Raw genomic sequence first — 13,267 nt, 5'->3', positions numbered from 1 at the left:
ATGGGAACAAAGCCCTTTCTGTTTTGGCCCTGCTTCTGTTTTTTTTGTCAGAGAGATAGATACGAGGTTTTTATATCGAAAGGAATGCAGTCATTGCATCTCGTTTAGTCATCTTTTAATGAAGAGCTTTCCTGCTCGTTTCATCGAAGGTTCAGAGATTCCCGTTATTGTCCGCAACAGTCAGGCACCGAATGGCTGGCTTTGATGTAAAGTGGATGTAAGCATCTTCAGAGTCAACCTGCATGCTCGGAGACATATTAGCAAGGAATACATTTGCATTTAAGTCAGTGGGTATGTAATGTAGGAAGAGAAAGACCTCTTTCTAAACCGTTTAGTCTTTTTGCGAGTGGCGACCTGTGTTGACAAATTTGTTCCCATGATTATTTAAAGGCTGCTTTCGTAGGTGAGGTCAGCTCTTCAGACATATTATCTCTTTGCTCTCTTGACTGGCTGAGAGTGAAGGCTGAGGAGGAGGGCTCAGATATCAACCGCTCTTCTAGCATGCCCAGAGGCTGTCACCAAGCCGCTCACTGTAATCTAATCAAGATGGGGAAAGAAAGAATTGTGTGTGTGTTTGAATGTGTGTGTGTGTGAGTGGATGTGAAGAGTGTGTGTGTGTGTGGGGGGGGGGGGCTGGGCATGAGCTCCTGGCTTTTTGAGGGTAATGGTGGTCTTGGGTATGAGGTGTGGGCCAGATAGAGTAGTACCGCTTGGCGTGTATTTAAGCTGTATTAGTGGGACCTCTGGAGTGTGTTTTCAATATTTTCCATCGTCAGTGTCAATTAAGTTAAATGTAAAGTAAAAAGCATCAGATCAGAGACGTTAACAGGCTTCTTGATCATACTCTGGGTGTATTCCATGAGCCATTCCGTAAACAAGCCTCCCTTCACATGATCAGAGAGGTGGAGCTGCAGTAACACAGTGCAGAATGCCGGTCCAGTTGGTTTGTTGTCCTCATATATCCTCTGATATCAAATGCTAGCCAACCCCGGCACAATTTAAATGCAATTATCCAAACTGCTACAGAGGCGAAGTAATTTTACGAAATATGAACATGTAGAATACGAGGGAACGCGGGTGTTTGGCACAATTTTTTAAGTTTCCACAGGTCAGAATGCTAAAAATATGTTTCCCTAGTAGCAGATGATATACAGTGTTTATTTCAGAGGTGGGTTTTTCAAGTATAAAAACAAGACAGCTGGCAGGACTCGCGAGGGCCAGAGTACCACTGGCTCGGTCTCAAGTTTTGGGCTGCTTATTCTGTATAAGGTTCAAACAGACCCATAATGACAAGCCACTGCACTCCAGCCCTCTCTCTCTCTCTCTCTCTCTCTCTCTCTCTCTCTCTCACTTAGCCGGTGTCTCTCACTCCCCTCTCTCTGCAGCTCATGCTTAACTACATATAATTATGTTGTCGGAGCAACCGGGATGGAACCCTGCCGGAGAAAAGAGGCCGTAGAAAAAGAAAAAGGCCCCGACGCACTGAAACTTCTTTACAAGGCTCTTTTTAAAATCCAGTGTGAAGAAACTACAAGCAATAAATGTGACTCATGAGGGCATAAATGAGAGTTTTTTCATCGAGCATTTTCGATCCCGCGTTGTCATTAAAGATGCTTGTCATGCCTTAAGTGTCATGCATTGAGCGCTGTAGACGGAGCGTAAGCTGAGGGAACGACCAGCCTTTTTAATTTCCAATGAAACGCCAAAGAAGGAAGTCAGGGGTTTAATTGTGTTGACTTTGCCTAGTGCTCCCCCCGCTAACGTTTTCACTCTAAAAGCTAAAAACACAACTTTTTGGAGATGTTATTACAAGAGCGGGGCTCTTACAGTTTCCCTTACTCACTAGCGATTGTTAACATAATCCAAGTTTCAACAGGTCCTGTTTTGTCAGGCTAGGGGGGCTAACCCAGTTTGTTTGGTTTATCATTAACCACATGTACAGCGCAGCCCGCAATCTCCCTATCTCAGACTCTTAACCCAAAGCCGGGGCTAATGCATTTACCATGATTCCTGTTTGCCTTGTGTATTCAAACAAGCTCAAGATAGGATTCTCGTCCTATTAGGTTATTGTTTTCTTTGTATCAGAGATGTTGACGTCAAATAATGAACTTCCTTTGCGCACAACGGCTGCCAGTTGATAAAGACCCAGGAGCAAGACCGCATTGGTATTTGTCCTGCATTGTTGCTAGACCGTATTTTAAACAATGTGATTATGTCTCTGTAACCTGTGCGTCTTTAGATAACAATGAAGTTTTCGGCAAACATTTAAGGGCTAAAACTAAAACGGGTAATAGGTAAGGTGCTCATCCTCATTTAGCAATCACTGACGGACACATAGGCACGATACAGTGTGTGTGCAGCCCTCTGTATACTCTGTGAAATGTCACAGTAGTTTCCTTTGCCCAGTGCTTTGCGTGAGGCCCTGAGAGGCTCTATGAATAGCTTGTTTCTCTTTTCCTGGATGCGGAGATAGCAAAGTGAGGTAATGGACGGCACACTGCTCCACTTGAGCAGGCGATAACCTCAGGGCCTGCTGTCTAGTGGCCTGGCTGACTGCTCGGTGCTGACCGCACAGGGTTGGCTGGAGGCCTCATATCCACACATACAGACTCCTCACTCCAGAGGCAGGGTTTACATTCTACTGCCACTAACAACAGAAGCGGAGGGATGTTTACTTGAATTTGGTCCATCGCACATAGATCCACGCAGCCAAGTTTATCTCAGAATTGCATTCATCGTCTTGGTGCTTCTGTGAAGTCTCTCGTCGCCGTGTGCAGTCAGCTGGCTGTGTTGACTCTCTGATTTGTGGGGGGAGGTCGGGGCTTGACATGTGTCGAAGGAGGCAGAGTTCATCCTGACAGATTTGGGGCCATGCCGAAGGGTCATCTGCAGAGCGGAGGACAGTTGGCTGGCATGCGCCAGTCTAAAGGCAGCGTGGTCGCCTCCCACTGAATTGAGGACTCGCCTGTCTCTCATGCGGGAAATCCATTGTCGTACATCTGCTGGCCCTCGCAGACTCTGGGTCTTTGTGTTGCCCCCCCCTCCCCTCGACCCATAACATCAGAGTTACTCACGTCTAACATTTCTTCCATCCATTTCTTCACCTATCTCTTCTCTTTACAACTCATTTTGTTCTCCACTGCTACCCACTCAAACAGAGCAAGCCCTATGGCTGATGACAGCGTCTTTCACCACCCGGTGGCAAAGCAATTATTTATTTGTCATGGTGTTTGCGTTCCGTTAACTTATTACAAGGATGGCAATAGTAATAGTGCAACAGCTCTCTGTTTTTGAATTTCATCGACTTGCTCACACCTCTCTCTCCATTTCGGTCATTTTAGTGTATAATGTGGACTCCTTTTAACCTCTATTTTCTGCTCGGCAAGAATGACTTCCAAACGTAAAATGAGTCTATGAGGTGAGGAGAAAGGGAAAGTGACTGAGGTAGAAAAAAAGAAACAGCAGAGAATGAGAGAGCCAGAAGTGAAGGAGGAGAAAAAAAAAATCAGGACGGCTAACCCCAGCAGAAGCAGCAGTGAGTGTGCTGGCAGTCTGCCAGGGGACTGGAGGCAGAGTGTGTTACAGCTCTGTGGCAGTTATTTGTCTCAGGGAGGTTCAGAGCAAATTGGTGCAAACGGCACAGCCAGGGTCTGCTTCATGAGTCAACATGCAGCTGAGGCGTGGGCTCCACACCACAGACTCTCCTTGGCCTCCAATCCGAATCTGTTTTATGTTGGAATGCAGACCCCTCCATAATCCCAAAGCCCAGTGGTGTGTGTGTGGTTCACCAAGAAAAGTCTGTTCGATGCTAGTGTGAAAAGTTCTGAATGCATTCTGCTGCCTTTAAAACCAATCCATGTTTATTAATTTAACAGATTATGTGTTAATTTTAGCTTATCTCCCCAGTGAATGTGTTGTTCAAGGCAAATTCAGTCCAGTGCTGTGTCTCTTAAAATTACAGTACATGGGAAACAACTGGCTACTGTCTAATTACACTCCCCACAGCACACAACTGTCAGCTCAGTGTTTGTGAAAAACCTCTGCAGTCTGAGATATGTTCCACACACGCATTTCAATTAGCCCTCTCTTAATCCATATATGCATGGAACGATTTTTATCATGCGTGTTGCGTGTGGCCTGTTGGCCGTAGCATATTTAGCACTTCGGGGCGTTTGCATAAATCAATGAAATCCATGTAATTAAACCCGCGGCATCTATTTGCTGCATTCGGTCGATTCCTAATGCAAATTTTTAAACGGAGAATTTTCGCGGTACGCAGCGAGGCCTGCATCACAAAAAACTTGCGCTGCCTGTCGTTGCATACTGTGCTCGTTAGCGACCTGGTTGACCATCTTGCGTGAGTATGTACAAGACGCATCCCGGCAGGGATTGGCGGGCATTACTGACCCAAAATGCAGATGTCACTCCGTGCTGTGACAGCAGCCTGGAGTGAAGAGAAAGACCATGCTCATGTCTCTTTCAGTCATGTCAAAATGTGTCAAATGTCACACTGATTTGGGGGATTTTTCGAGCATTGGTTTTCACAAACACTAAAGTGTAAACTCGCCCACACGCAGCCCTCCCCCGCGAAAACTAATACCGCTGGCTACATGCAGGGCCAAGCGCTGAAAATGCTCACCACAGGAAAGAGAGCAGCGTAACAGCAGATAAGAGCCAGAGCAGAGAGGCAGGGGCAGCTTTTTAACAGAGTTGTAGGTGCTTTGTGTGGTTTTTAAAGCGAACACTGGCACCCAGCCTAACGAGAATCTCACGTCCAGCGGATTGAGAGAAAGTTGAATGGATTGGCTCATAAAAGAATGAAACGTTGGACAGAAAAAAAGATTGGACGTAGCGAGACTTCCTGTGTTTGGAGGGTGCATGAGTCTGTCTGTGTATGTGTTTGATTCCATCAATCTGTCAGGGTGTCTACATTGGTCTAGTGAACAATGTCTAGCAGGGTGTTGTATGAAGGAGGGTTTACATGAGCTAAAGGGGCAGGTGTACAGACATGGGGGAAAGGAGCCTGCCCAAAGTCCCATCAATCACTCCATGCTCCACCCGTTGCTGACAGCCTACTGGGCCAGGGAAGACAGGGAAGACATGGCCCCCCAAAAGTACACCGGAACGCCCTTTATCCCTCCTTCTGTCTCTTTCCCTCTTACGGAAACACGGTGGAGACAAAGCCGGGCACTGTTTGTGATTTAGAGACGAGGAAATCAACAGAGCCAGAAATAATTTCATGTGATTCCCCGTGATTCCCACTCTGTATCTGATCATCTGTGTTAGATTGTCACGGGTTGCACCATAAAACAGTAAATATAGAGGCTTGGTGAATGCGGTATTTTTTTTTATGACAACATAAAACACTTCCACAGAAGGCGTAGCTTGCGTCGGTCCCTTTTTAGTGCGACAGATATTTAATTATTAGATGTATAATTAATCTCGCTCTCTCTCTGCAGATGGGGAATGGCATGCATTGGATGTGCTAAACACAGCTGTTCCACGCCGACATCCTCTTTTGTTTTTTCGCCTTTTCGGGTCTCCCCTCGGTGTGCATTCATGTAGGAAATGGCTGGCCTCTGTTAACAAGGAGGGGAACGCTGACTTATGGAGTCCACTTTAAGCACTTTCCTCTGTTTCTGTGAAGGTTTTCGCAGTCCATCCATTAGCACACACTGACACTGCCCAGATACCTCAGGATGAAAAAGTGGTGCTACTGCACAGCTCTCTGTCCGGGTGTCTTCCCTAAACTCTCATGCGTCAGAGCTTTTTTTTTTCTTCTTCTTGTTCTGGTCGTCACAGTGACTGCTTATTCATCTCTGTGTAATCCTTGCCTCTGGCTATAGCGCGGAGCAGGATCATGGAAAAGGATGGGTGCAGGGTCCCAGGATAGTGAAGTATGATATTAACATTATGAAGTGCTAGTCTCGAGCAGATAAGATACAGTATGTGAGCTCTTGAGTCCAGTGGTCCTGTACTAGCACTCAGGAGGGCCGCTGATAGCAGAGTACCTTCACTTCCTCTTCTCTTAAAACCATCTATAGTGTGTGTGTGTGTGTGTGTGTGTCTGAGTGCATGTTTCAGTGAGTGTGTGTGTTTTTTTGTTTTTTTTCTGTGCATCTTTTATCTCCATGTTTCCATATTTGTCTGAGGTGTGTCATTGGCTCTCGTGATAAATGCTCCTGGTGGTAAGCTGTGTGTCAGTGCCTGTGAGAACCAGATGAATGTACGCTGCTGACTCTAATCTCCGCTTCTTCTGCGGAGACCTGGGTATTACTCTTGTTGTGAGGTGTAATCTCCTCTCGGTCTGAGCCTCTCCCCGTGGCCAGAGAGGGGCCGCGCGGATGTGTGTTTATGTGTCAGCGAGGTCCGTGCGTGCGTACACGCTCGCATTCTGGTGTCTGGTCATATGACGAGGTGTTCTGCTCTACGGACATGCTCTGGTTATTAAACCTGGGTTAAGCCCTCGGTTGAAACCTTCTATCATGCTCCTCGATCCGAGACGATGGAGTTAGGGGGGATTAAGGGGTTTGGAGGACGGAACTTCAGGGATTTTCAGCAAACATTTTGGCAAAGTTCGAAAAATGTGCTCAGGGGGCACGCTCAGTCCACTTAGGGTGAGCCTGCATGGACCTTGTTAAGGCCTGGCTCTACACTGTTTACTCCCAGGAGACAGACAACCAATGCAGCACCTATTGATAGTTTTTTACAGCGGGCAGGGAAGATATCTAGCTATGACATCTGGCTTAAAAGTACAGCAAGGGGACAAAACTAGACCAGAGGAACGTCAGGCACATACTTGACAAATTGCTCCAAAATACAGATACAGAGTTTCAGTTGCTTCTGTGAAAATGAATCAAAAAAGTCCTGTTTCTTTTCAGAAGCATAGTAACAACATTCAGTCGTTATCGCATATTGGCACAGCGACAATGATATACTAGGTTTTGCTATACTATGTTTAAGTGACAATGCACTGTGGCGTGATTGATGCAAGTATAATAACTGTCCGGAGGCTTTGAAACGTCAGCGAGGATTATCTAGGAATATTCAAAGCTTTGACAGGGGTGTGGGTTGGGGGGGGGGCTGGGTGGATGCAACACAAGTCATTATCCATCTATATTTTTACATAATGCTTCTCTATTGCTGTTTTTATGAATCTAATGAGAGGCAAGGACTAGAGGAGAAACGGCATCTTCTGCCCCCTGATAAAAATTCTCCAAAGTCAGCATGACAGGCGCGCAGGTGTGACGCAGTTGAGGGTCAAAGTCGCGCTCGTCACCACGGACAGCATTTTGGACATGGAGTAGAAATGCTTCCTCACTTGTTTGTATATGCACACATTTTGAGAGTCGTTAAACGCCACAGATGAGCTCCATTTCTCTCTCTTTATCAGTGCAGCCGGCGCAACTTTTCCTTCCTACAAATACGGATGCGTCGAGTACCATGGCAACGGTTGGAGCTGCGAAGCTTCAAAGCACTCGGGTCAGCCCTAAAGTATATGGCACACATCTATTTTCTCCTCACGGACACAGGTAGTATCTGTGATGTGTAGTTTCGTAGGGTCTGTGGAGGTGTTGAGAGGCAGAGTTTTGGTTGCTCGGCTGTAGCAGGAAGACAAGCCGATTCTGCGCCGGGTTCAGTGGGCTGATAACACAGGAAACCGAGTCAGAGCCACACTGATGTATCAGCCTTTATCTGATATAATGTATGTTCCATTTCCAGCACGTTATCTCCTCTTTCCTCTCCTCTCTATTTTCTATTTCTTTTCCCCCCCAACTGTGTTGATTTTTCCTCACACCATCTCCTGTGAGATGCCGGAGAGAAAATGATTGAGGGGTTAGTTCCAAAACCCTTGTGAAGGAGAAGGCACGGAGAAAAAAAAAAAAAAAAAAACATCTGAAATGTTATCTGAGTTGTAGCGTGTTGTTGATCCCAGAGCAAGACAGGCAGGCAGGAAGTTCTGGTTGAGCCACACAGTAGACCCAAACACTGATAAAGATCGGCCCTGTGCTATCTGACTACAAATGAAATGCAGTCGACTTGCTGCTGACTGCGAAACGGTCGCAGGCCTGCCATCAGTCAATGACAAACGCAAATAGGGGATACATGATGGCATTCAGTTGTCATCTAATTGCCCTTGGTTGCTGTGGGAGCTAATCTGATCATTAAAGCAAAAATTGGGAGAAAATTAGCTTCTCCTTGTCGTGCCACGGGTACAAGAGTGGGTCCTAAAATAGGACCAGTGTGAGTGAGAGTTGTGGCTCATTATCGCGGTGTAGTTCCTCTGGCATCCTGACCTTTATGTAACGCTAGCAGTTAATTTCAAAGACCCAGATTTCCACCGTACTAGGTCTCACGTTACAAATGAAGGGATTGACTCCATTACGGCAGTAATGATGCACTAATGACAAAGGACGTAAAAAGAAACGGATGAACCGTAAAACAGCAAACCGGTTTTAAAGATAATTGAAAGTATGTCTGAAAGCTTGAGTCTGTGACTTGTTTAAACATCTGTCTCTTCTTATTAACCGAGAGAATGTTGTTTACACACCTCGGGCCTCGCTACATGTGCAGGGAACATAATCATCCTCAATGGAGTGTATGTAAACACATACAATAGTCTAATTAGGACCATAAGGAGAAGGGGCGGCTCGACTGAGCGATGAATAGAGCAGATACACTCTCACCTCGTCTTTGTGACTGCGTGACCTTTCTGAACAGGGTGTGGCAGGGACACAAAAGGGCCTCCGTGTAACCATATACTGCAAAAAGAGTTGGATAAAAGACAGACAGGGGGACGTCATGTGTAAAAGGAGAAAAGTAGAGAGGATCCATTCAAAATTCAAACAGTAGTCAGTTGCTGTGGGTAAGTTTGGAATAGCTGACATCTGACTCAGTGAGGCCCGGTATTGTATGACCATAGTGCTGCTATTAGGCTCGGGGTGACATTTCTATTCTCCCTGCCAGACCTCTCTCTCTCTCTCTCTCTTTCTCTGTCTCTCTGTCTTGCACTAGTATCAGATTCTAATCTGTCAGTGGTGCCTCGGCTCCATTTAGGCGATTGGCTCCCATCTGATGGATGGGACAGAAAGCCCTTCAGTGACCAGGGTGGGATACAGCGAGTACTTTTCCCAGAGTTCTTCACTTCCTTCAAAATAGCTGAGCATTTGACTCTTATCAGTTGGCTGGTCGATATTGCCTCAACATAATATCATTACATTTTTAGGCTATATCACAACACGTGAAAAATATATTGTGCAATCTGTAAGAACTGGCCACCTCTCGATTTCATACTCCAAACAAACAGGGGGGCAGCACATCACCAGAGCAACCGCTAGCTGCTGCTAACTGTAGTTAGCTCAGTTGGACGTGCATCTTTGATAAACTATCTCTATCTATAAACTCATTTCTTCACATTCTGTTGATAATTTTAATTCACAAGTTCAGAAAATGATATCTCATTATTGTAATGCAGCCCTTAAGACCAGGAAAAGACAACACGTACGACATATGACGATATAATGATATCTAAAATCTGAGACAACATAGAATCTCATATCACAATAACAATTTAATACCAAGATGTTGCCCGCAGCCCAAAAATACCCCTTTCTTTTACTTCTACTGTAGTGATAAACTATCATAAAGTAAGGCACTGTACAACTCACCTACTCCCCTACAGTTACAATAGAACCATTAGGACATGTTTGGACTGCCGATAATCGTGGTGTGGTAGCAGATGATCTCGGGACCTGGCCTTTGCGTCCGGTCTCATTTTTCCCCTGCCAATGGGATTATCGGAGAGTGCCGACTCTGCAGGTGGAGCCTTAAGTTAATTTACCCCACTGTTTGGAGCTATAATAGCTTATTGATTGCCTGACAGAGATGCAAGACGCAGCGTAGAAGGGCACAGAGAGGGTAGAGAATAAGTTAATCATCGCTCAGTGTGTTGCCAGGATTTAATCACATTACTTAAGGATCACCACTGCCATGTAAATTCATTTTCAACCTTAGGAGTCGGAGTGACTGCTCGGAGGAAAGGGGGGGAGACCCTGCTGATTTCGTGAAACCTTTCCTCAGCTGCGGTCTGGTCCCCGCCGGCCTGGTCCTCCCTGCCCGGCACCCGCCTCAATCCTGTGGGATGCATGCTCCCTGCCCAGGGGCCCAGCTTAATTCATGCTAAGCTGTGCGGGTTAATTTTAGCTATGCTACCCAGCGGTGACCTCCATCTGCTATAGCGCTGCTCAGGTTGTCTGAAAAACATCAGCCTGGCCTCCGTGATTCAGACCATAACTCTCGGGCAGCTGCTCGGGCCATCACTCATTTTCTTCCACTACTCTTTCCCAGGCCTAAGTGCTCCTGTGCAGTGTGTGCATGTGTATACAGTATGAGCGGGAAGGTCCGTGTGTTTCTCAGAGGAACTCTGGCCCATTAGCACTGCCATCATATACACATTCTCACCGCGGCTTGTTACCTGGAAACTGCACATGCTGCTTTTATTTGACTGGTGGCCCTCAAGCTGCCAGCACAGATTGAGAGAATGCTCCCCTATTTAAACAGCTTTGAGCAAAGCTGCCGTTAACGCTGAGCCCTACATCAGTGTGTGGACTAGAGGGGAGCTGGATAACTGTTTTTAACCCCTGTGTTGCACGCCGGGACTATCATTTAGAACCAAAACCCGCTGCCCACCATGCTTACTCTCAGGGTATCACATTGGCTTGTGTTTACACAGAAAGCAGGTTCAGCGGCGGTTTGAGTTTGCCCATGCTTCAGCCTGCCTTCTATCAATCTGTCTGCACCCAAACGCTCAGTTAACCAAAAGCAAAACAATGGCACAGAAAGGAGAGGAGAGGGGTGAATTAGTGACATAGTGTAAACACAGAGACAGAGAAGTGTTGACCTTGCACCCCGTTACGTACACACACCGCCACTGACCCGATGGGTAAAATTCCTATCTGGCAACAACAGGAGCAACATCTGGAAAGACTGTCCACTTCAACTTAAATCTAAACCTCATCAGGTCTCATCACCGCAAGGATTCCAGGTACAACATACCGATTACACTTGTCAGAAAAAGCCTTGATGTGATTCAAAATAATTGCACGGAATCTGGCGCTTTCCGAGATCAAACGCACAGAAGGAGCGATTGGGAAGGAACAACAAAGACGGGGATAAATTGTCCAATAGAAAACAGCGGACAAGCTGCAATTAAACTCGGGATGAGAGAGTAGATGGAGGTGGCTCCAGTTGGACGGAGAGTCTCTCTTGGCTCGCGAGGGGAAGATAAGGGGACAGGTGGTGTTCTGTTCTCTCAAAGATCTCCGACAGCTGGCAACTCTCTTGCTATAAGCGCGCTGCCATAGAATGCATGTGTGCGTGTCCCTCAAGAGTGTGATATGCGTGTTTGTGTGACATTTGTTTGTGTGTGCGTGTGTGTTTATGGCTACATGTGCCTGCGTTCGGCGGTTGTTTGAACGCCTGCCAGCAGAGATATCTCCCTAAAGTCAGTCTCGACTCTCATACCTAGGCTTTTTTTTTTTTTTTGTGTAGTTTCCTTGTTCTTTTTTCTACTCACTGGCAGCCCCGTGGCACTGGGCCATGTTATACCAGACTGTTCTACTAGAATATTTGTCTTTCTCCGTGGAAGGGCTTCAGTTTAAAAAAAAAAATGTGCCACAGCCTAGCAGGTTGATTCCTGTTCTGACCCAGTTCAGACTGTAGGAGCAGTGTATTCATGTTCTCCAGTCTGATTTTTGCATCATCTGTTGCCACTTACCTACTGTTCTGCCTCTTTATGTGACTTCAGTGCAGTGTCGGGACTTGAGAAGGACCTGGCTGCACAAATTCTCTTTCAGGAGTAGAAGAGAAAATCGCTCTGGCTTGTTTGTATTTCTTTAAACGAATCACAAGTGTCTTGGTATATATTTAGAAAAAAATGCAGCAAAAGTGCGCTCTTGGACGCCCCTATGGTAGATGAAATACAATAAGGTCCCATGTAGGGAGACCTTCCAGTGCCTTTCTGCACACTGGTACCTCACCGCATACAGCTGGTGCCCTTTAAATCTATTTCTCCCTGCACCTCAAATATCCTGAATCCGCCACTGGTGAATGGGATTTTGAAAAAAGTATAATAATACTCAATCATGAATGAACATTACAGACAATAGTAGCCAACAGAGTGGTTAGCTCGGTAGCTCTCCAACACTGGGTGTTTCCTGTGTTTCCCACAGGCAACCAATTGAAAAAGGAAAAACAGATTTCATTGGGTTTGAACATTGTTGGAAAAATTTTGATAATATGAGTACACAACTCAACAAAATATAAGACAAAAGTCTAGTCTTTTTTTAAAGATTGTAATGTGCTAATGTTTGGCACATATTGTGCCTTTTTGAAGCTGACGAGTGGAAAAATTTTACATTTCCCATGCTAGTCCAGAATATTCGAGGTATTCTTTTGTGTTAAGTTTGCTTTTCTCATAAACTTGATTTCATGACCAATGAACACTTTTCCATGCAAAGCAGATGCCGGGATAACAAATGAGCCAGGACAGCAGGGACTTAAAATTCCTTAGTGTTGGCCTGGCAGTATGTAGTGTTCATGTACTCTGGTTAGTTCGGAGTCCTTTACTGTGTTGGCTTTGGGCTCGTTCCACATACAGCTCTTTGTTTGATCGGGCGGTGTAGCGGTGGCCACTGAGAAGAGCTTGTGTCATCTCAGTGGCAGACTGCTTTTGTTTGCAGAAAAGAAAAAGAGATGGTACTAAATGGGCCAGAGGCGGTTATTTGCTGTTGGCAAACAGACACTGTCCTCAGTTGTGAAGCACTCAGTTGCCACTGTGGCCTGACAGCTGGCTTTCATCCCCTGGCGATGCAGAGTTTGTTCACAATGCAAGTCGCTCTTAAATGTAATTCATGCTCTTAAACTCTTCATGGCAATCGCGCTCGGGCGGAGAATAAAGATTCCCCTCCAGCGCTGCTTTTGGTCAACAGAACGGGAATCCATTTCTCAGACCGTTATTGATTGATGTCAACTGTTGTAAGTGCTGCCTCTCTTCTCCGTGTTTTGCCAGTGGTTTCTTTGAAGCCGCCGTGATTCCTTTCAGCTTCCAACCTTCAATGGAACAGTTGGCCTGCACCTGATCCATTGATGTTTCACACCCAGAGGTCACCTTGACTAGGATGCCCGCTTTGTGGCGGGGGAACTTTTTTTTCATATGCAAAAATAAATGACAGTGTTTTAAGATGAAAGGGCTCTCTTCTCCAGCACC

General features: G+C 45.9%; 1 protein-coding gene across 9 annotated transcripts in view; it reads left to right on the top strand.

The window, feature by feature from the left end:
* robo1 (roundabout, axon guidance receptor, homolog 1 (Drosophila)) overlaps window positions 1-13,267 on the top strand; it is a 238,715-nt gene that overhangs the window by 121,689 nt on the left and 103,759 nt on the right. The gene's annotated exons all lie outside the window — the stretch shown is intronic.

This window comes from Sparus aurata, chromosome 2, assembly GCF_900880675.1.
Source record: "Sparus aurata chromosome 2, fSpaAur1.1, whole genome shotgun sequence".
Classification (NCBI taxonomy): Eukaryota; Metazoa; Chordata; class Actinopteri; order Spariformes; family Sparidae; genus Sparus; species Sparus aurata.
Note: the sequence above shows the minus strand (reverse complement) of the source record. Positions and strands in the feature narration are given on the sequence as shown.